The sequence below is a fragment of the Panulirus ornatus genome, chromosome 8 (assembly GCF_036320965.1).
Source record: "Panulirus ornatus isolate Po-2019 chromosome 8, ASM3632096v1, whole genome shotgun sequence".
NCBI classification, from domain to species: domain Eukaryota; kingdom Metazoa; phylum Arthropoda; class Malacostraca; order Decapoda; family Palinuridae; genus Panulirus; species Panulirus ornatus.
In genome coordinates, this window is record NC_092231.1 from 13,623,217 (window position 1) to 13,646,800 (window position 23,584).

The 23,584-nt window shown below is 42.0% G+C and overlaps 1 protein-coding gene across 3 annotated transcripts in view; it reads left to right on the forward strand.

The window, feature by feature from the left end:
* The window catches only part of LOC139749835 (allatostatin-A receptor-like), a 321,402-nt gene that overhangs the window by 198,114 nt on the left and 99,704 nt on the right, over positions 1–23,584 (forward strand). The window lies entirely within an intron of this gene.

Sequence of the window (23,584 nt, forward strand, 5' to 3'; positions counted from 1 at the left end):
TGAAGCTGCAGGAGCCTAAAATGCTATCTGCTGGCTGTGTGATGCTGATTGGAAATGAACGGTGTAGACCCCGTTGTTCACCAACGTGAGACGAAGGGTATTCGAGTACATGGTATTCGAATAGTCATTTTCCTATTAGGGGCGATTATAGCCTAGCGGTAGCGCTCCCGCCTGTTGCACAGGGATCCCGGGCTCGATCCTGGCTGTTGGAGGTTTGTATGTTCTGTGAAGGTGCGCGTTCATATGCACTTTGTTCGTATATATATATATATATATATATGTATATATCTTTTTCATACTATTCGCCATTTCCACAGCTGTGGCGAAATGACCCGTAAAGGATATTCAGAATACTCTCTGTATATGTAGACAATGCCATCCAAGTCATGCTAGTGCAGGCCGAGACAAACCAGGTCAGCTGGGTCACCACGGTGCTTTCGCTGACCTCACATCAATATGGATGGTGTACACGGCAGGAGCTCTTGGCGAAGCTCGATATACACACGAGGAACATGTAGGCTGCTCTCCAAGGATCAGGGAATGATTGATATGAGTGTTCATCTGAAGTTGACGGGCAGTCTTTACTGTCTCTCGCTGACAGATGTACTGTTCATTCAGAGAGACGTCCACTGCCTTGTGACACTATGTTATGGATAGCATTTAAGTTTAGACATACTTATCATGCGCACACACGCACTCACACACACACATATACATATATGTATATGAATATATATATTCACACACACACAAGACTAATGGACAGACTGGAGAAGGTAGACGACCACGTTTTCAGCGTAATGTTCTTAAAGGTTATGGATCATATACATTTACCAGAGTAAAGTTTGAAGAAAGATCAGGAGAGACTGTGAGACAGAAGCCTTATGAAGCTTCGAAGAGGATCACTGGAATCTCATTTCCCTGGATGATGATGATGACGATGATGATGTGCAACGTTGACATTAGTGGCTCATATGATTTTCAAAGAGTTCTGTTGGTTCCTACACGTGGATGGCAATTTTTGTTTCGGAATAACACGATCCAGACGGATTAGATCCTTTAAAAGAGCTGATTATGAATATCAGACTAAGATGTAAATGTTTGAACACCATTAAACCACCAACAGCACACGTCAAATGTTGAAAATTTACTGAAGCTGTGGAGATGATATGGCATTAAAATCAAATACTTCCAATGTCTTGCAAATACTTCGATGAAGTTTGGATATTCTGTTGCCTCTAAGATTGATGGGTCACTCCTCCCTCCCTCCCTCCCTCCCGCCAAGTCATTTCCCCGGGCTAACCACCATGGTGACTTGTTTTCTTTCAGGGTTCATTACCGTGAACGCCCAGGTCAGGTGAAATATAGAGGAAGCCTTGACGTTCCTCACTCAGTCAAAAACTTCGCCTCTCTCTCTCTCTCTCTCTCTCTCTCTCTCTCTCTCTCTCTCTCTCTCTCTCTCTCTCTCTCTCTCTCTCTCTCTCTCTCTCTCTCTCTCTCTCTCTCTCTCTCTCTCTCTCTCTCTCTCTCTCTCTCTGAGTAATTCCAGGAAGTATTGATATTCTGATACGAAGAAGTGGATGGATCGCCTCCGGTTCAGTTCTTCGTTATGTACGATTCTAAGGAGTTTTACAGTGCCACCCTGAGGGACTTGGTTTGTTCCCACGATGAACAACAGGGAAAGAAGAAAAGAAAATGAGAATAACCTCTTTGTGTGTGTGTGTGGTATTTACCAGTTTCTGTGAAGCTGAATGATCCTACTTTTATTTATATATATCTTTCTCCCAAGACTTTAATTTGCTTAGGGTCGGTCGTCAGAGAGAGAGAGAGTCAGCGTGGCCGTTACTCTCAACACTTAAAGAAATAGTGATGGCACTTCCTTCCTCGATGGCAGCGTTATCTTGACTTATCTTACCCGGACTGGAGGTGTTTGTTTACTTTCTCAAGTACTCATGAGTTAGGAAAGGTGCGTAGACCAATATCGTTCTCATCACAGCGGTTATTCAACACATAGTTTCAGAGGTCCTGTTATTCTAATTGTAGGTGAAATGTGTGTTGGGTTCAGTTATAAATCCTCCAGTGACAGGCTTTGAAATGAACGAGGAAAAAATATATGTATTGTTTGTTATTTATGAAGTTTTATAGCAAATGCATTCAATAAACCCGCAAACAATACATTCATGTGGATGGAAGTCGCGTTAGCTATTTGTCAAAGCATGACTGAAAAATTCAGATCCTCACAAAGGTATGCGTGTGTGTGTGTGTGTGTGTGTGTGTGTGTGTGTGTGTGTGCGTGTGTGTGTGTGTGTGTGTGTGTTTTTTCTCAACTGACTAATTTCAACCACACTAATTCTAGCAGTTGATGCCCACCATTAATGATAACAGAGTATGGCAACTTAAAGAGGCTCTTCAGATGATAACATGTCTGTCACTTAAACTACGAAGTAATGAAATTACTTTCGTATCCTACATTTCCCCAGAACCCAGCCTTCCTTTCTTCGCTCGCCAAACTCCCTTTTTGTGTTCACCATCCTCAAGCTATATTCAGTCCCAGCCTTCCTCTCTTCATCCTTGGGTAACTCCGACCATTTGTGTTATAGAACACAGCCATTATTTCCTTCCTCCTCCCTGAGTTAATGATAGAAGCGCGTTTCTTGCAGGTGGGCGCACTAATTTGCGTCCATACATCTTCTGGACAACATAACTTTGTCTGAAGCGTTGTTGAAGGATCCTCCAGCTGCTGCTGCTGCCGGTGGTTCACTCACTCTGCCATAAATGTATTGGTCACGGATGATTTTAATCCCACGTAATTCTCCGCTAACAGCCATGCAGGAAAGATCGTAAAAAACAACGTTTTCTGGAATCCAAATACGCCCACTGTCAGAGCTCTTGTATAGCTGAGTATTCACTTCTCTGGAAATACCCTTTTCTTCAGCTGCATTTTCCTTTTTCTTCGGTTTCCTGATTTTTATGTCATGCTTTTTGTCATTAAATCTCTTGGGTTCCCCTCACGTAGCTCCATCATCGATTTTATTCTTGATAGTTGTTGGTTGTGAAAAGTTAGCTGAGATGGCAAGGGCAACTGAAAGCTATTGTGTTATGTGTTGATGTCTGCCTACCTGCGTATTATGAGAGAGAGAGAGAGAGAGAGAGAGAGAGAGAGAGAGAGAGAGAGAGAGAGAGAGAGAGAGAATATGAGTGAATGAGAGAGAGCATGAGTCGTCGTCTGACACTTCCCTCTCCACTGTGTTGGTTTAACCATTTGCCTCACTAAACTTCGTACGCAGCTTTTGTATGCCGTGAAATTCTGACCATCATGTCTTAATATAACACATGTATATATTTCTACTCTCGATATATATATATATATATATATATATATATATATATATATATATATATATATATATATATATATATATATATATATATACTCCGATAAGTTCGTCTGTTAGTAGTGTTTACAGAAATTATTATCAATCAAATATTTCCCCACGGCAACACTAGCCTGTGATGGATGTGAACATATATTTCTTCTGTCAACACTTGCAAGGAGGATATACAGGCTGGGAAGGCCAACATTCGCGAGCGTATGCAGTATATCTCTGCCCCCTGCGTACACCTTGAATATCTTTATGCCAGGATTCATCAAGATAAAGGAGAGGATGCAGCAGTCACTGAATATCTGGGAATCATAGTAAAGGATCCTGGCGCCAAGCTTCAGCAAGATCCAGGGTGAAGCAAGACCCAGGGTGAGGTAGGAGCTAGGGAAAGGCAAGACACAGGCTAAGGTAAGTCCCTGGTTGAGACAAGAGCTAGGGTGAAGCAAGGTTCAGGGTGAGGGAAGAAACTTGATCAGGTTAGTCTCATGGTCAGGCAAGATATAAGGTGAAGCAAAACCCAGGGTACAGTGAGGCAAGTCCCAGAGTGAGGTAAGACAAGGGTGGCAAAACACAGGGTGAGACAAAACACGGTGTGAGATAGCTCCCAGTCTGAGGTATGACCCATCTTGAGCCAAAACCCAACATGAGACAAGATGCTAAGACAAGACACAGAGTGAGGCAAGACCAAGGGTGAGGCAAATCACAGGATGATGACACAATATAAGGAAAGATAAGGTGAGGCAAGACAAAGCATAAAGGAAGACACAAAGCAGAGAATTCCCAGGATGAAACAAGAACTAGGGAAAGGCACGATAGAGAGTGAAGCAAGATACATAGTGAGGCAAGATATAGTTTTAGGCAAAATACAGATTTGTTGGTTGCTTGACGTTTTATTCCACAAATCCTATGAGAAGACTTAAATCTAAAGGGGAAAAAAGAGAAGGTATCTCAGCGTATCAAACGTGCTATGTGTCTACCAAGTTTCAAGTTGTTGGGGCCCTAAATTGAGGGAACGGGGCTCAACTTTGACTGCTGCGAAGAAAGAAGAAGAAGAAGAAGAAGAAGAAGAAGAAGATGAAGAAGAAGAAGGAAAAGAAGAAGAATAAGAAGAAGAAGAAGAAGAAGAAGAAAGAAAGAAAGAAAGAAAGAAAGAAAGAAAGAAAGAAAGAAAGAAAGAAAGAAAGAAAGAAAGAAAGAAGAAAAAGAAAAAGAAAGAAGAAACAGCAGACAATACACTTTCTTGCAGTAGGAAGAAGACATAAAAAACAATTTCTGAGACTTGAGGCGCCTCGCTCCACCTGTTACCCACCCAGGTGTTTCATCTCCCTGGGACGTCTGCTTCTTTGTTTGTATATTTTCATTACTGACGGTTATTCTTTGGACTCTACTCACACACACACACACACACACACACACACACACACACACACACACACACACACACACACACACACACACACACACACCTTTAGCGTTAGATAAATTTGTTTCTTTCTCTTTGTCTTCATAATCGTTGAGTATCCTTTTCATCTGTACGTCTTTGAGTTAATCTCTCTACGATGCCTGTACAGATCCATGTCGATTTTCAAATTCATGTCTTCCATTCTTTTGGTTCGCCTTTTGTATATTTTCTTTATCTTCGTTACTTACCATTTCATGTTTCATCTCTGGGGGTCTAGGGCCATGTCTTTATAATTACATTGCTTGTTACCAGTAGATCATCTTGAAATTTATTCATCGAAAACTCGTAGAGGAAGGGGAGAAACTGAGTGGGTTTTTTCAGTTAAAAGTTATGAAACATCTACATTAATATACCTCACTGCGTTCCCAAGTTAGGCTGAACCTTTCTACGAGCAGAGAGACAACCTTTTGAAACGATGCCATATATCACGTTATCAATTTGAAACGTGTATCTCAAGATGTAAACAAGATAATAACCCTATTTACCAAGCATGATGATAACCTTATTTATCGAGCGAAATGATAACCTTATTTATCGAGCGAAATGATAACCTTATTTATTGAGCAAAATGATAACCTTATTTATCGAGCAAAATGATAACCTTATTTATCGAGCGAAATGATAACCTTATTTATCGAGCAAAATGATAACCTTATTTATCGAGCGAAATGATAACCTTATTTATCGAGCAAAATGATAACCTTATTTATCGAGCAAAATGAAAACCTTATTTACCATCGCAAGTGTATCTACAAGTAATGTACATACTTCAGCAATATCTATATGAGACAGTTTATAGAGAGTGATCTTTGTGAAGTCAAACTGTGAATCACATTAAGTATGTACTGCATGGTCATGAGAAAGATTAGGAGAGATAAGATGAACCTGATGGGACGTATGGAATTACGACTTTGTCGTAAGAATGAGCAACGGTGTCAACCCACCAGTGCACAACTTTCAAACATTCGATAGCAGCTTTGGCAAAACATTCATCAGACTGTGATGTTGGCTCTCTCATTTCTATTAACACTAAATATAGCTTTTCTTAACGATTTCAGTGGCTGTTGCTTCCGTAAACCCACCTATGAACACAAATTACTACAAGGAGAGCATATCAAGGTAATTCACAAATTAAACTGGCACCAATCATCGAATCCCAAGGGAGCTAATGTTTAACATGTAGAAATTATGACGAAATATACATATCTTCGTTTTCAAAGTTTCAGGTCTTTCTTTCATACCTGGAGTTCCTGTCTGGAACCATCCATCACCCAGAGCTCTCTGGTGATGTGTCTGCATCACTATGTTTTCTGCCATTATACCTTTGCTTTTGTCCCCTCTTCATCAGGGTGTCTTGCATCTGAGGCCATTTGGTATAATTCTGTTCCAGAATCCCCAGTTCTGCATTTCAGCCTGCAACTACATGTGATTTAATTTCGTTTTTTCTTGTGATTTATGGCAGCATCCAGAGGTCTGAAATTACAAAATTCAGGACCAGAAGAGCTGTGCTCACTATGCATTTTCATATACAGACTTGGGTTTGACGAATGTTCTATTTTGTGTCCCAGAGGACGACACATCTGTTATGTTAAGTTCTTCTTCCTTCTCCTGCTTCTTTTCCTCCTCCTCTTCTTCCTCTTCGTCTTCTTTCTCCTTCTCCTTCTTTCTCCTTCCTTCTCCTCCCCTTCTTCTTTTCCATCTCCTCCCCCTCTACCTCCTTGTTGTTCTTCTCAGTGATCATACTGGAAAATTTGGTAAGCATGTATATTGGCTTGATAGCACAATGGAAAGACAGATAACAGGAGACTCACAGGTCCATAACGAGGTTATCTGCCTCCTAATATAAAATTTTGATATAGATAGGATAGTAGAACCAAAAGGTTCTTTCCACCCATCTCTCCCTCCCGCTCAACTCCCGGCAGAAGGAAAAGATGTGGAGAAACACCATCTAGTAAGAGGAATTCATACTGCCATGGGAATTTTGTAGGAAAATGTGAGCAGAAGTTTCTTAACAATTTTATAGACGGTTGCACTGAGAAAGAACTCTGAAAGAGAAAAATAAAAGAAAATTTTGATATCAATTCTTGATGTAGGCTTGATCACTGATAAGTTATCATGAAAGCATTTGTCCATTTTGACGTGAAGTTATTGATAATGATTACACTTATTACATCTAGTTGTAGTTGATTCCATTCTTCGACCAATCTACAATAGAATAAAACTTTCTACCCTCGTTTGGCAATTACTTGTCCTTCCTTTAATCTTCATGCGGTTACTTCTGGTCATGGATTTTGTCTAAAGTAAAAACATTTCCATTATTCATTTTGTCGAAATGATTCAGTATTTTGGAAACTTCTATCAGGTCTCCACAGAATCTGTGCTGTTTCTTATACAGAGATTCATTTTAGGTCTTTGAGTCTTTCCACATAAAATTGCTCTCCCCTGAATTCGTTTCAGTTTTTCTTCATCTTTGATCAGGGTTGGAGACCAATATTGTAGAGAGCAATCAAATGAGTTCTGACCAGTGCGTTACACAGAAGGTGTATCTCATTTTTTGCATTAGAGTTCCACCCATGAATGGAAGTAGTCTGTTGGCTTTATTGTTTACACAGAGGCGTTGTTTACCGAATTATAGGTCATCACAGGTAATGATCGCTTCAGTTGGCTGAAAAAAGGCATATGAGGTAGTCAAGGGTATTGCGCTGTAAGGTCTACGTGGCTTGGCAGTAGAAAAGGGACTCTGATTTCGGTGCATTACATACGACAGCCAGAGACTGGCTGCGAACAAATGAGGCTTACCTTGCTATGTGTAAAACCGTGAAGTGATGTGAGAATTTAGTAATGGTTTCCCGCATGTTGTTACTCATGATTTATAGTTTCAGTGCCAGAATAAAAAAAAAAAAGAGAGAGAGAGAGATGCATTTGTCTTCGTTGAAATCCATTTGCCATGTCTTTGACCACTCCATCAGCTCTTCTTAATCCCTTTGAATCATCAGGCAGTCTACCTCTGACTTGGCTACGTGCCCTAATTTCGTGTCGTCGGCAAATCCTGAGACTATGCCTGTGAGTTCTATTTCTAGGATGATGATGTTAATGATGAGAAAAGTATCGGTCCCACGACTGTGCCAAGCCTTGTGGCACCCCGCTCGTCACGTGAAGCCAGTTGGATACTTCCCCTGTTCAGTGATAGTCGTTGCTTCGTGTCTGAGTGTTACTTCGCTATCCACGAGCTGATTCGAATTCTTAAAAATCTTGTATGTGGTCCCTCCTTATCCCCTACAAAGGAATTGAAATCCCCATACAAAGCTCTATCGTTTTCTGCACGTTGTATGGGAAGTCGGTATGTCGCCTCATATATAGTTTTTGACGCGTTATACGTTTTAGAATTTTCACCACGGTTACCTGTAGCCCATCACGTATGTATAAAGTAACACAACCATCAGCTGTGTGTGCTCTGTCAGTAAATACATTCAACGATGAACTACAAGTATCAAAAAGAATAGTGTCGGAAAGAGAGAGAATACAGATAAAATCATCTGACACACATTCTGTTCCATGTATTAACACAAACACCCCCATTCCCTGGCTGAAATGGAAATCAACACAAAAGGATATATTCAGCGGAGAAGGGAATACGGCAGTGTTACTTGAAGAAAACAGTGGGGGATTAATGAATGGCTGTGCGAGAAGCCTGGAGCAAAGGTGGATATATGCTTCGCATTGAACGTTATGAGGATGGTATGGGCTAGGGGGCTCTTTGGAAATTAGGAAAGCGAGCGAGTCTTATGCGAGAGCCACTTAACAACGCACCTTCATCTAGCAACAGATTACTATTATAGTCTGCATAATGTCAAAGATACTACATCCACACACTTCATGTGTCTGAAAGACGCCGGGGGTTGAAGATAAATAGGAAATGAGTCCGCCTTAGAGGATAAGGACGTCAAAAGCCTTTTGATAAACAGCTTTGATGATGCACCTCGAAATGATGAAAGCAAAGTCAGTCTATTATAATTCCTGTTTCAAATACATTCCGAAAGGATCGACATCATACCTAAAAGAAAAAAAGAAAAAGTTAAGGAGGTTTTTTTAGGATAGGGGAAGGATAGTAACGACTGGAACTGGAGAAGAGTAATATGCAAGACTTGGAACTTCATATCACATCCAGTACATATGAAGAAGCAGACGTAAGAGGTTCCTTACACTCGTTTGTATTCGGTGAAGGAGGGTGTAAATGATTGGTCATTCGCGTCTCAGGTACAGTTACAAAGGTTAATATTTTGTACGTGTTCCTACGTCTGTCAGAATCTGATCTGAAAGAGACCCTTTTTTATATATACAATCGAGGGATTACATCATTCCCATCCATGAGTTTGTCGGTCATTCAGGTCGGCCAGAAAACAAAACGTAACTTTTACATGCGTTATCTAAGTGTAACACAACGGGTAGGTCTCTGCGAAAGAGAACCATGATTTTGTCCAAGCTGTCGCTATACTAGGACTTGCAACTATAGGCTCAGGTGCTGAATAGATAGGAAATCCAAATGAATTCAGACGGTAGTAGACCGTTGGTGCCTGGCGGGGCTGTTTATGATAGTGAAAGAGAGAACAGAAGCTCGTGGAATTGAGTGGTAAGGGTAGATAGACAAACATCTTTTCAAAGAGCTTCGAAGATCTGTCAACGTTCCATATAGATATGGAAGAGCAACTAAATATCCGTCGTGGATCCTAATCGAAATGTTTGTCAAGTCTATGCTCAAACGTATGTGAGCTACCGCTTTTAACTATTCTGATTACTAAATCATTCCAAAGGTTAACAATCCTTTTTTTTTCAAAAAAGAAAAAAAAAGGAGCTTTGCTTATATGTTCAGAAGCTTTTGGTGCATGGAAGGTAAGATGTGGGAGCGTGTAGTGAGTGATGAGGGCGCAAAGTTGCTAGTGAAAGGGAAAATGTGGGTGTACAGGCGTCATCTGCAGGAAGGAGTGAGGATGATTAGTGAATGTACCAGAGGAAGCAGCCGGGGGGTTAAGAGGAAGGTGCAAGGATGGACAAGAGAACAAATGAGTGACTAGGTTGAGAGCATCGGCAGAATTCATGGAGAGTAAGAAAATACTTTGGCCGGGAGTGTGTTTTGGTAGCAGAACAAGAAAACAAATGAGAGCATCACTTCCCCCGTCAAAACAAACGGGGAAGTGGCAACAGGCAAAGATGAGGTGAAAAGGATATGAAAAGAGCATTCTGAACAGCTGTTGAATGGGCTAGATGATAAGGAGGCAGATATGGGGTGTTTGAGACGTGGATGTAAACGGAGCACGGGAGAGGAGGTGCCGAAGTCTTTGTGGAAGATGAAATGTGGTAGTGTGGCTCGAGTGAATGGGACCTGCAGCTGAATTTCCTCAAGACAATGTGGTGACAGTTTTCCGAACCAGGGCAATTGAAGCGGTCAGGGGACACCATGGAAGGGTTTGTAGGGCTTAACTGTGAATAGACGAACTCCCGAGTTCAGTGCGTTATGCATTACGGTTAGAGAGAGTGGATGAGAGCAAATGGAATGTGTTCTCTGTCTGTTCCAACGACACCTTGCTACGCAAACGGTATGTATATATATATATATATATATATATATATATATATATATATATATATATATATATATATGTGTGTGTGTGTGTGTGTGTGTGTGTGTGTGTGTGTGTGTGTGTATTTCTATGTAAGGTGAGACGGCACGGGTTACTGAGGCCATATTCAAGAGAGAGAGAGAGAGAGAGAGAGAGAGAGAGAGAGAGAGAGAGAGAGAGAGAGAGTTAGATAGATAGATAGATAGATAGATAGATGGATGTACTTGTTAGACTCATACTGAGGGAGGAGTGTAGGTAAAGGAGAAAAAGACTGGATCGTGAAGCCAGGCCTGTATAGAAAATGCCAATAAATATCTAGATCGAGGGAACGACAATAAATATTAAAAGTCTGACGAGGTAAAGTGTACTTAGAATATCTATCTAAAAAGATTGTAAAGATTAGGTGCTTTTGAGGTATAAGTCTGACACAGGTGTGTGTTTGCTTAGGAAAGTGTTGTGGCAAACTCAGATGTGGCGATTAACGTTGCAGCTGCAGGACCACGTGTTAGTGGAGGAGGCGCAAGTGTTTTGCATGACGACACCTGACAACATCACACTCGCCCTGAAACCCTCCCCCGCTCACACACACACACACACACACACACACACACACACACACACACACACACATTGAATGATAAAGAACATCTTTCTTAAGCCACATAACAATTTCCATTACTCACCTGCACAGTTTACGTATGTCATATTTTCTTCTTCCTTTGGAGAAGGAGGAATTTTAGAGGAGGGGGAGAGAGGCACTGTGTCAGATGAGGTAGAGAAAGAGTAACGGGAGAAGGTAGTTGTAAAATGTGACGATAAAAAACCTCGCATTGTTCCACTAACTTATAGTATTCCATGCTGGCAATACGTACATTTTTCAGCAACTTTGACGTTCTTGCATGATGCATTACCCTCATCGACGCTCTCACATTTCTCCATTTGCCGTGACACTTACATGAAACTACGCCCCTCTCCACACTCTCACGTTCTTTCAGACTACCAACCATGCAATCCCCCACACATCCTCTCCTCCCTCCCTCCCACACATCCTTTCCTCCCTCCCTCCCGAGTGCCATACATTCCTTAGCACTCTTTCACTCCCGCCAACGTTCTTCCATTCTCCAACACTGTTTTTCTTTCTCTTATTTTTTGATTGTGTTACTATGAAGGAAATCGGTTAGGAAGAGACGATAAAATGGCAAAACAGAGGAGAACTTTAGAGTGTAAAGATATAAAGTTCTGGGTGTAATGAAGCGTGTGAATGATTTGCTAAATCTGTACATCTGGTATACATTTCTTCTCACTTCCTTGCTTTCTTTCGCGATCTCCTGTACTCCTTTTCATTCTTCTTTGCAACCCTGCACTCTACCACACCTTCTTACATCCATCAATGTTACCATACACTGCTCCATCTCCTCATACATTCATAGACACTGTCACATACTCCTCCACACTCTTTCACGTCCTTGCACGCCCTCCTACTCTCCCACACGCCCTTACGCTACCCGGCACTCAGCTTCAGTTTCTTTTCTCCAGAAAAGGTTTTCACACACCTCGCACAACACCGGGTCTCCGCACACACTCCTGCACGCTGGCTAACACGCTTTCACACTTGAATTATCACCCAAGGCATAGGGAGAGGGGTCTGGGAGAGAGGAGAGAGTGTGGACGCTTAGCGGCGGAGGGAGAGAGGCGTGATGTTTTTTGGGTAGAGGGTGTACGTTACGGGGACACAGAGAGGAAGGGAAGGACCCAGTGACCAGTCTGCTGGTGACAGGAACCCGTATGTTTTACACTCATGATCTTATATCCTACATCGTGGTCATTTTCCTTGATATATGTGTGTGTGCAAATATCAGAGGGGGAGGAAAGGATGCTGGTAGCTGTGGCAAGTGTGGGAGGTGATAGTGGCGTAGAAAGGAGGGTAGAGAGTAGTAGATACAGTGGAACATATAAGAGACGGCGCAAAATATTGATTGTGTGGTGGCAGTACTAATGGGTGAGAGTATTGGGTATAAGGAGGGTGGAGGAGCGGAAATGAGTGTTAGGGAGTCGAGGAATATCGATATTGTGGGAGTGATGGTAATGGGTTTGTGAGCACACTAGGCGCTGGGACAATGGTAGCGCTTTATGTACTGAGTTTCAGAATTCTAGACGTATAACTAGAACTCTCCTCTGCTGTCGATGGTGTGGGGCTCCTGAACCTCTGAATATGTTATATGGCTAAAAGGACGCTACAGTCATTTCTGAAGATACGGTACAGTGAGGCGGATGAACACATACTACCAACACATACGATAACGTGGAGAAAACCCCAGAGTTACAAAATAATCTCATTATCAAAGGGATTATAGAAACGCATTCTGCCCGTTCTTTAAAATAAAGCACATCAAACATGAATTTATAGGACTTTTCGAGTGGATTCATTTCATGAACGTCTTTGCAATGCCTCTGATGCAAGTTTTACAACAGGTTATTTATATGGCCGTAATCGTAAGAATTCTCTTCCTGTGGTCTAGTGCCGTTAAGCTGATATACTTCTGTTATTACCATTTTGAACGGCAGCTTTATGGCCGTTTTATGAACGCCGCGGGCAGATCTCTCACTCTTCAGTTGAGTTACTTACCAACTGCTCCAACACATCTCAGATGGTTGTGATGGACGGAGAAATGAGAGCACCACCAAATGGTCGGTCCCATACTGTTTACGATCCATCGTGGATACACATAAAAACAACGCTGTTTGCAGTGCGCGAAGTGCATGAAGCGGGGCCATTGTTTACGGCACGGGGATAGGGTAAACTAGGAACTTTATGCAGAGGAGAGCATGAGGTGAGTGCCATCATTCATGGTGCACGGAGAACATAAAACAACTTCATTGTTACAGTGCGCAGGAAGCGTGAAACAATACCATCAGGGCATAATGTGGCGCTTTTGTTGACACCATTACGGTATAATTACAGCCAAAAAAAAAAAAAATAGCGACCCTATTGTTTCCAGTACGCAGGGAGCATGAAGGGTGGTCATTGCTTACAGAGTGTGAGAAAGGTGTGAAATGAGGCTACGCTTCACGGTATTCTGATAGTTCTAATCGACGCTAGTGTTTAGGAGGGATTACAGTGATGGGCATATGATGATGCCGCTGCTTGCAGTAAGGTGAAGGGATGAAGAGGTGTCAATGTCTACAGAGAGATGAGACTATGAAAAGGTGGTACTTTTTACAGTGTCCAGTAGATATACCCTGTGCCAGGCTGATAGCGCAAGGAGAGCCTAAAGCGTGAATACAAAGGGGAATATAAAGAGGAATATAAAGAGCATGAAGTAGCCATTGCAAAGAAGGCAAAAGAGTGTGACGCTATGCCGTAGCGTAAGAGTATGAAAAAGTGTTCGTGTTTAGATAGCGAAGAGGACCTTAAAGTGAAGTCACTGTCAACCGTGGAAGAAAGCTTGATGTTCCGATATTGTTTACAAATCAAGTCGAGCAGGAACAGGTGCCAGTGATTTACACTGTGACATGAGCAGGAGCCGCTGTCATTGTTCACAGTGAAAGAAAAGCATGAAATGGCTCTGACATGATACGAATGGTGGGTTGTGGCCAAAGCTACCAGTAACCTTAAGCCCTGGGAGTGGGACTCTGTGTAAGTGAGCGACAGTGTAAGAGAATAGTAGTAGTGTGTGTGGAGGAGTTAAGTTCGCGAGGCAGTAGTGTGTGGGAGTAGTAGTAGTGAGCAAGAAGGTGAGGTGAAGTGTTAGGTGAGTGGCAATACGACAGATACGTGTTGAGATGCGTGTTTGTAGTTCTAGATTTTCAATTTTGTCGCGAGAGCAGCTATTCTATAGTGCACTCCTATCCATCCAACCACTGAGCGTGGCGCAAATGATGATACAGAGTGCACGAAAGATCCAAGGCGACTGAGTTTCAGTGACTGAAGTACAGAATAGATTACGTATGTTACAGTGGAATACATTATCGGTAAGATGCTGGGAAAAGACTTCACAAGGGCTGAGGAAAAGTGAATGACAAAATATTCAGCAGTTTACATGGTAAGTGAAGTTTACAACAGCTGAACAACAGTAACTGGATAAGGTATCAGACAAAACAGATAAAGTATTCACACTCAACATAGTAATGACGCTTTTCAAGTTTGCGAGGAAGACCCTATAAAGCTGCGTGCAAGCATTGCATCCATAACAATGATGATCTGGAAGAGTGATGGTATGCGATGATGAATTGAAGTAGAAGATGCCATCAGACAAATGATGTGGGTTGAGCGTGTTAACGCGAAGATTGGCATTGTGGTGCAACGGTAAGACTAACGCGGAATGCTAATGGGAAGGGATGGAACTCATGTGATAGAGTGGATAAGGTAACCTAGCCTACTTACCATCCCCTATAGCCACCCTCATGAATATAACATAGCGTCACTCCCGCATCTGGACTGCAAAGGCTGTCTTACACATCGACTGCATTCACACTCCCTTGCTTCAGTTACTTCTAAGGAGGCGTAAGTAATGCCAGTCTTGGATATGAAGCGAGAAATGTATCAAGTCTATTCTTAAACGTATCTACAGTACCACTTTCAACAATTCTAAATGGTAAATCATTCCATATGTCAATAAGACTGTCCAAGATAAAATATTTTGCCTCATTCGAGGTAAAACGTTTACCCATGAGTTTGGAACTATCAGTTACAACTCTTTGCGTACGGCCAGTTGACCAATTTCCTCACCATCGAAGTACAACCCTCACCATCGAAGTACAACCCCATCTATACCTTGTGACTTAACTTTAACTGGTAACGTTGGATGTGGAAGTTTATCGAATGCTTTTTGAAAAATCTAGAAAATTTACATCAACTGTTTTACTTTCATCACACATGTTGATTAAATCATTAAGAAAATCATGCAGGACGACGAAACCTTCTTACTGACAAGCAATAGTAGGCATGATCAACGGTGACGTATAGGCAGATGTGCAAGTTGTATACACTAGCGTGGAGACTAGTTCACACTTACAGAAGCGTCAACTCTGACTATTGAGTCTTTTGAGGCACATATTATCTCCCCTCTGCTGACTGATACCCTAAGATGTTTTGGGCAGTATTTAAAGGCCACTACGTCATGCCTCTTAGGTAATGAATACAAATGTAGCTAACGAGAACACCCTAACGTATATCACCATTCTGTGACGCCCTCTGTGTTATCCGTGCTGGTTGGTTGGTTGTTTGGGTTTTAGGCCTATCAGCTGCCAGGGTTCATTAAGGCCGTCAACGTAAGTTACATCCACCAACCGAAAAATCTTTAACGCCTTCTGGTGTTATAGATAATTCTATGACTACACACACACTCTCCCTCTGCACGTGACCCATGAGCCGTGCTTAGATTGGGATGACAGACGAATGATTTACTTTCTGCTAGCTTAATCCCTTCTGGCTCAAGTGACGATACTGACGCCGCTGCTTTGATCTGGAGGAGCTCCTGACGTTAATGTTCTTCATTTTGCTATCGTCGAACCCTGACAGTTCGATGTTTCTTGCTTAAGCGCAGTTACTTCGATGTTAAGCGTCCATCCAGCGCTCATCTTGAGTCATCCAGCTGGGTTCTTTCTCGTCACCCTATTTCACTCAGGATTCGGTGTGTGCTAGCCAGTGTTGATGACGCTACCTTAATTCACGGACAGCCACCTTGGTTTTGGTACCCGTCTGACGTCTATCAGAAGCCACCCAACGGGAGGTGCCCCTGTTACGTATCGATTTGGTCTCACTTGTGTGGTAATATCACCGCAAGCACAGTTACACCCACGCCTGCTGACTGCTTCTGGAAGTCATTCAGACAGGCTTGTTCCTGTCACCTAGCTTCGTTTTAGCTTAAGACCGATGGCGTGAGTGGAACGCCTTACAGACAGACAGCTACTTAGGCGCAAGCGCTCCTTCCTGCTTTCCCCAGAGAACGTCAACTTCGTCTCATCTTTGTCGCCCTTCTTCCTTACATTCTGACTTGGGCTCACTAGCGTGTGCACATGATTTATTATAAGGATAATCTATCTTGACGCCAGAGCCCGTCTAGCGTTCGCAGGGAGCCATCCAAAGGGATATATCTATATGTGTCCCTGTCACACTCGGCTCTCGCCGGCTCCTGACGAGGGAGGAGCCTCACCACTGACCCAGCCTGGAGCTGTATGAGATCCTTGGCGCCATCAACACCATCATGCAGGGTTCTGGTGACAGAGGGGCCCATGTTCCTGATGACCTGCTGCTGCTGCTGCTGCTGGTTAATGAACACGATGGTAAATGATGGTGAGCATGGTGGCTAGTGGTAGTGAAAATGATGGCGTGATAATGGATATAATGGTAAGTGATAATGAACACGGTATGTAAAGGTAAACGTAATGGTTAGAATGATGGTATAACAGTGACCATGATGGTAGGTGGTGGGAGCTTTAGTGAGTGACAGTAAGCATGATGGTGAGTGACAGTGATCATGTTGCTGAGTGATGGAGGTGATTGGTGAATGACAGCGTACATGATGGTAAGAGCTGGTGAATATGATGTTGAGTGATGATGAAGACGATGATGAGAAATAGCAAAAATGATAATGAGAGATAGAGACTATGATGATAAGTAGTGAAAATGAGGAGTTATAGTGCACAAGCTGGTGACTGGTGATGACATGACGGTGATGTGAACGTGGTGGTGAGTGATAGTGACCATGTCTTGACATCATCCCTGAAATATTTTGGAGAATCCTGTGCAGTAGCCTGTGATATATGAAAAGCTTTTGACATGGTATGGCAACGGAGTCTTATCTACAAGTTACCCTCTTTTAGCTTCCCTCCCTCACTTTGCTCTCTCATATCTGGCTTCCTCTGTGGCCAGTCGGCCTCGATAGTTGTTGATGGATCAGCCTCTCACCCTTGATGGCGATGTCCCTCGTGGCGCTGTCTTGTCTCCTCCACTCTTCCTCCATTTTTATCAACGTTTCCTTCCCTCGTCAGGCAGTCAAATACATTCATATGCTGACGACTCAACACTGCATTCCTCTACTTCCTTATATCTCTTCCATTCCTTCTTGCTCTATCTGCCTCTGGGCTCAAGCCAAATTCCTCTATGCACGCAGACTTGGAGAGAGTATCTCAGCGGGATGGACGGCATTTGTTAAGTTTAACATCTCCAAAACTCAGCGTCTCTCTCTCTCTCTCTCTCTCTCTCTCTCTCTCTCTCTCTCTCTCTCTCTCTCTCTCTCTCTCTCTCTCTCTCTTTCTCTCTCTCTCGTGTTAATCAAATGCATCCTGTCCTAAAGAATACACTTTTTTCATTATATTCCTTTTTTTTATATACATTTGTGGATAGCACAATTTATTTCTATGCCCATATTGCATCTTCGGCTGTCAATCATCAGTAGCTGAATCAATTTGCAATTTGCTTACGATTTTCAGAATTGATATCTAGAGCATCTTGCAAAGTTGGTTGGTTGGGTGTATGAGTCTAAGCCGTACCGTCTGCATGGATCGCTGTGGCCATCAAATTTTATGTTCACAGACATCGAGCGAACAACCTTTAACATACGAATCTCTCTTATGTGTTTGATATATAGTTTCCGGACTATGATCACTCTCACGATATAGCCACACGGCCACTGTTCTCGTTGTAAATTGGTAGTTATTTTAGATCTCCTTAATGACCCATTAAAGATTGTGTCTAAGTATTCTTTATAGTAGGTGAGCTCTTTGAGTTAAAAGACATCAGGATTTATCCTAATGACGACACTTTGATAGACTTTTCTTTAAGAGGATGAGAGTTCATCCCCTGTCTTTTCTTTTCTGTTATGGATACCATTAGAAAGGATTCTTATGTTCTTTCTTACGAATAGCAGATATCTGATATATGACAAGAGGTGACTGTAGACGATTTATATACCACAGTGGGTGACATCTACGTTTCTACGAGTTATTCATTACTTTTTTCATTCGTTTCTCTTCAGCTGCTCAACTCGTCAACCTTTCATCCAACTTTTTTTTTTATGCACTCATACATCACTATTTATCTATATGCAGCATTTAACTTATTTCTGTTATTTTCTCTTCGGCCTAGTCACTCTTTTCAGATCAGTGGAATTTAATTAACTTTACGAACACTTTTTTCCATGCCATTATACACGGATCGTGTCTTTCTAAGCTCACTTGTCCTCTCGCTTCCCATCCTCTTGGAAACCTTCCAAACTCACCACCACGTTAGCTGTATCCCTCTCTCCGTTGCCTCTCTCTTTTTCTATGGCGTCGTCTTTCTCTGTGTTCTGCTCTCTCTCTCTCTCTCTCTCCCTCTCTCTCTCTCTCTCTCTCTCTCTCTCTCTCTCTCTCTCTCTCTCTCTCTCTCTGTTCCCAACGACTACACGAGCTTATCTCCTTCCTTTTATCGTCCCACTTTCTCGCATTTCATTCTTCCTTCATCCATAATATCTGTCGCTCACTCTTCCACCATATCTTATATCTCTAACGCTAGCAGCACCTTCATTCACCATGTCATCCACATCTCTCCTTTATATATATATATATATATATATATATATATATATATATATATATATATATATATATATATATATAGTCGCATCTTATTCACCATTTCAACTTTAATCCAACATATTTCACTCAACATAGTCATTTTTTTTCCTTACCATTTTTCCTCAGAGTTTCACTTAACTCTCGCATATCCTGTCGACATCTTTCAAATCTGGAGAGCCTCTGGAGTTTTCCATTAAACGCATAAATACTTTATATTTCCTTGGTCTGAACCTTCTCATAAAACTAAATAATTTCCTTCCATTTAACTCTTCAACACAGTCTTCACATGAGGGGCCTTGAGAAAGAGTTCCTTTTTTAGCCACAGGAAAATGAAACACGATACGATAAGTACCCAAGTGCACTTTCGTGTAATGATCACATCATCAGGGGATATATATATATATATATATATATATATATATATATATATATATATATATATATATATATATATATATATATAATTATATATATGTGTGTGTGTGTGTGTGTATTTCATACTTGTTCGCTGTTTCCCGTGTGCGTGACGTACCGCCAGGGACAGACGAAGAAAAGGCCGCACTCGCTCACAACCAACCTTTAGCTTTCATTTGTAATGCACCGAAACCAAAACGCCCTATCCACAGCTAGGCCCCACAGACCTTTCCGTGGTTTTGCCTGGCTACTTCACATGCCCTAGCTCAGTCCATACACAGCACGTCTCCTCCTGTATATCAGATCGCTCTAATTCACTCTGGTCAGCGCATACCCTCCGCCTTCCTGCATATTCACAACCCGATCACTCAAAATCATTTTCACTCCATCCTTCCATCTCCAATTTCATCTCCCTCTTCACGTGTGGTATATCCTCTCTGTCAACCTCTCCTCTCTCATTCCCTCCATATAGCTAAACCATTTCAGCTTACCCTCTTCAGCTCCCTCAACCATATTCTTCGTATTAACCGCACCTCTCTCTTACCCTGTTATGAATTACTCGATCAACCCTCCTCACGCCTTATTCTTTTCTCAAACTTTTTCTTCTCCCCAACACATCCACCCTTCTCCATACATTCTCATCTATAGCCCAAGCTTCGCAAATACCCAGCTATAGACATGTTACTGTACTGAACGGTTTTTCACAAAAAAGTGCTATAGGTGTGGGGGCATTACTTAGAGGGAAGGCATGCGAGTGATTGAGATATGTACAAGAGAAAGCGGCAGGGTTCATAAAGGAGCAGAAGCCGAAAAAGACGTGACGAAGACCTTGTGCAAAATGAAGTGTGGAAAATTGGCTGTTTAGTAAAGGTTTTCGAATGTATGCATGGCTCAGAGTGAGATGCCTGAGAACTGGCGGAAATAGAACCATTGTATGAATGCAGGAAAGACAAAAATAAACGTCCGAATTGTAAATGTATACCTTGGTTGAATGTACCCGGTAAGCTGTACGGGAGAGTGTGGTGATTTGACTGAGTGGATGATGGCACGCACACAGCATCAAACTGAGGAAGAACAATGAGGTTTCAGTTCCCAATGTAGCACCAGCATGGCTCCCTATTAAATCTCTTTACACGTGAAATCCCCAGCTATCACAACTTCCCTGTCTCTGTGGAATGTATATTGCATCGTATCGTGTACATACCATCCGGATTTTATTCTCATTTATCTCATTTATTTTCTTTGTATATTTTTTCTGGCTCATTAGAATTCTTTTAGAGCATTGTAATTTGTTACAGTTGTTTGTTTGTTTGTTTGTTTGTTTGTTTGTTTGTGTGTGTGTGTGTGTGTGTGTGTGTGTGTGTGTGTGTGTGTGTGTGTGTGGCAGTGGTTGTGAGTAGGGGTGGAGGGGTTTTGCGTAGGACTGGTAGTGTGGGAGTGCGATAATGTATGAGAGGGATGATGCATGGGAGTACTCGTGTGTGGGAGAGGTACAGTCTACTGGATTTTGTGAGGTGCTGGACACGACATTGCAGGCTATCATTTGTGCAGAAGAATGATAGTGTGTGTGTGTGTGCATGTTACAATGTGGAAGTGTCATGTAAAAGAATGGTAGAATATGGGAGTGATTGTGTGAGGGAGTGGTTGACTCTGGGAATGTTAGTGTGAGAGAATGTTAGAATATGGGAGTCGTAGTGTGAGGGAGTGGTTGATTAAGGCAATAGGAGTGTGAGAGAACGGTAGAATATGGGATTGGTAAGTTATAGGAACTGTAGTGTGAGTGAACGGTAGAATGTGAGATCGTGGTGTATAGGAGTGGCAGAATACAGGAGTGGCAGTGCAAAGAAGTAGAGTAATATGGGTAGGGTGAGGAAGTGACAGAATATGGGAGTGGCAGGGTGAGCAAGTGGCAGAGTGTGGGAGTGTCATGTATGAGAGGGTGGCGAAATATGGGTCAGAGTATGTTGACGTTTGTTAAGGCATTTTTATTCCTACAGCGTATCCAAATGGTTGTGTAGGAGAGGACCAAACACTGGGAATAGTAGGGCGAGATGATGTTAGAGAGAGAGAGAGAGAGAGAGAGAGAGAGAGAGAGAGAGAGAGAGAGAGAGAGAGAGAGAGAGAGAGAGTATGGATGAAACTTGCTCTGAGAGATTGGTATGAGAGAGGGTTGTTGACTGGAAGGGCCATCACGGAGCTAGGGAGTGGTACATAATGATAGACAAGGTGTGTGGCATGTATATTGTATATATGTATGTGTGTGTGTGTGTGTGTGTGTGTGTGTGTGTGTGTGTGTGTGTGTGTCTGTGTGTGTGTGTGTGTGTGTGTGTGTGTGTGTGTGTGTGTCTGTGTGTGTGTGTATGTGTGTGTGTATGTGTGTGTGTGTGTGTGTGTATGTGTGTGTGTGTGTGTGTGTGTGTCTGTGTGTGTGTGTGTGTGTGTGTGTGTGTGTGTGTGTGTGGGTGTATGAGTGTGTGTGTGTGTGTGTGTGTGTGTGTGTGTGTGTGTATGCAATTCTTCTTTTAGCGTGCATGAGCCTAGCATATGAATTTCTTCCTGACATTTGCTACGCGAGTGGGATCACATACGAACCCTTGTACCCTTATACACTTGTCACACGTTCTTTGGGTCAGATCAGCTACGGGAAATTTAAAACTGTAGTTTTGCCATCCCAACGAACGTCTCTTCCAGATACCAGATAGTAACCTTTGGTATTTGGCCTTATATATTGGTATGTATACGGCCTTATATATCGGTATCATACTTGACCTCAGCTGTTCTTCATTTCTGTCAGTCACTTCATGGACACCCTTCGGTCTTCAACAAAGAAAAGGTCCACCTTATCATCTCCGAGTTTGATATACATATCATTATGTGTATGTTTAAAACATTTTCTTCGTCTCCTTTCGCGAAATTCTGGACTCTGCTCGCTCTATTTCACGTAATCGTACAGCTATCCAGCCATATTTTCTTATACATGTTTTATCTTCTTATTTCCTCTCTCTTAAATTTCTCCAAACTTCCGTAAACCAGAATATATCACCGCAGTATATTTCTAAGTGACAATCTATTTTTGCTCAAGTCTTTCCTTCTTCCTTTCGCTTCCTTTTTTGCAAGACTCATTTCGTCTCGTTCGTGTCTTACATATCCCAACTTTTGTTGAGTTTTTTTTTTCGTATATTTTCCTCCCATACATCTGTCTTAGTGTTCCATATTTTCTCCCATATTGCCCATAGTTCAAAACATCCACCACTCTCAGCCACTCAGTGACCGTGACTTCCTCACATTCTTATATATATCCCTCTTACACTAAGCCTTCCTTACCTCTCCCTGCCTCTCATAGTTTCGTTTCTATCTCTTCATGTCTCTAACACACCTTTGTCTGTTTGATTTTCTCCTTTACTTCCCATTTTTGTCCTCACTGTCTCGATGAATCGAATCTGTTAAGACAGTCTGTTTCACATTATCCACAGTAATTTCTTCCGTATTTTTGCCGTAATCATTTCTTAAAATGAAGCCATCTTGTTTCCCATTGATGAAGTCTGTTGTTCCATCCCCTCTGATACATTGGAGTGGTACAGTCCCTTGGCAGTTGTTGTCCCCCTCCTATTATGGCTAGTGTTATGCCGTGATGTCTTTCAGGAAAATCCCCATAGGGAAGCATTATAGGTTATGGCATTTATTACCCACTCTTTAGAACAGATCCTGTGGATATTTACTTAGAAGAAGGATGTAATAAGCCCTCTTAGTGGATGAAATATGACCTCGTAGAGTTCCGCTATAAAATATTACAAAGAAATTATTTTATGTGAAGCCTAAGAGGTAATCTTTTGAGGCATTTTCCTGATGCAGACTTCTAATTTACGCCTTTGGTAAATGTATTCAGAGATTTTCATCAGTCATCCCACTTTACGATAAACATTCTCGATCCCTGTAATATATCATGCGCGTATTGCTACAAGTTTTATCAACTCTTTCACTCATGCCTCTCAGTGAAGTCAGCATACGAAAATACAGGGTGTAAGATACTCTTGAAAGTTAAACGCATTCCACATACACAAAACCAGAATAAACTACATCCTTGAGTATATACATATAAATATATCAGACACTTGTTCGTATTCTGTAAGGGTCATTTCCCCGAAGGG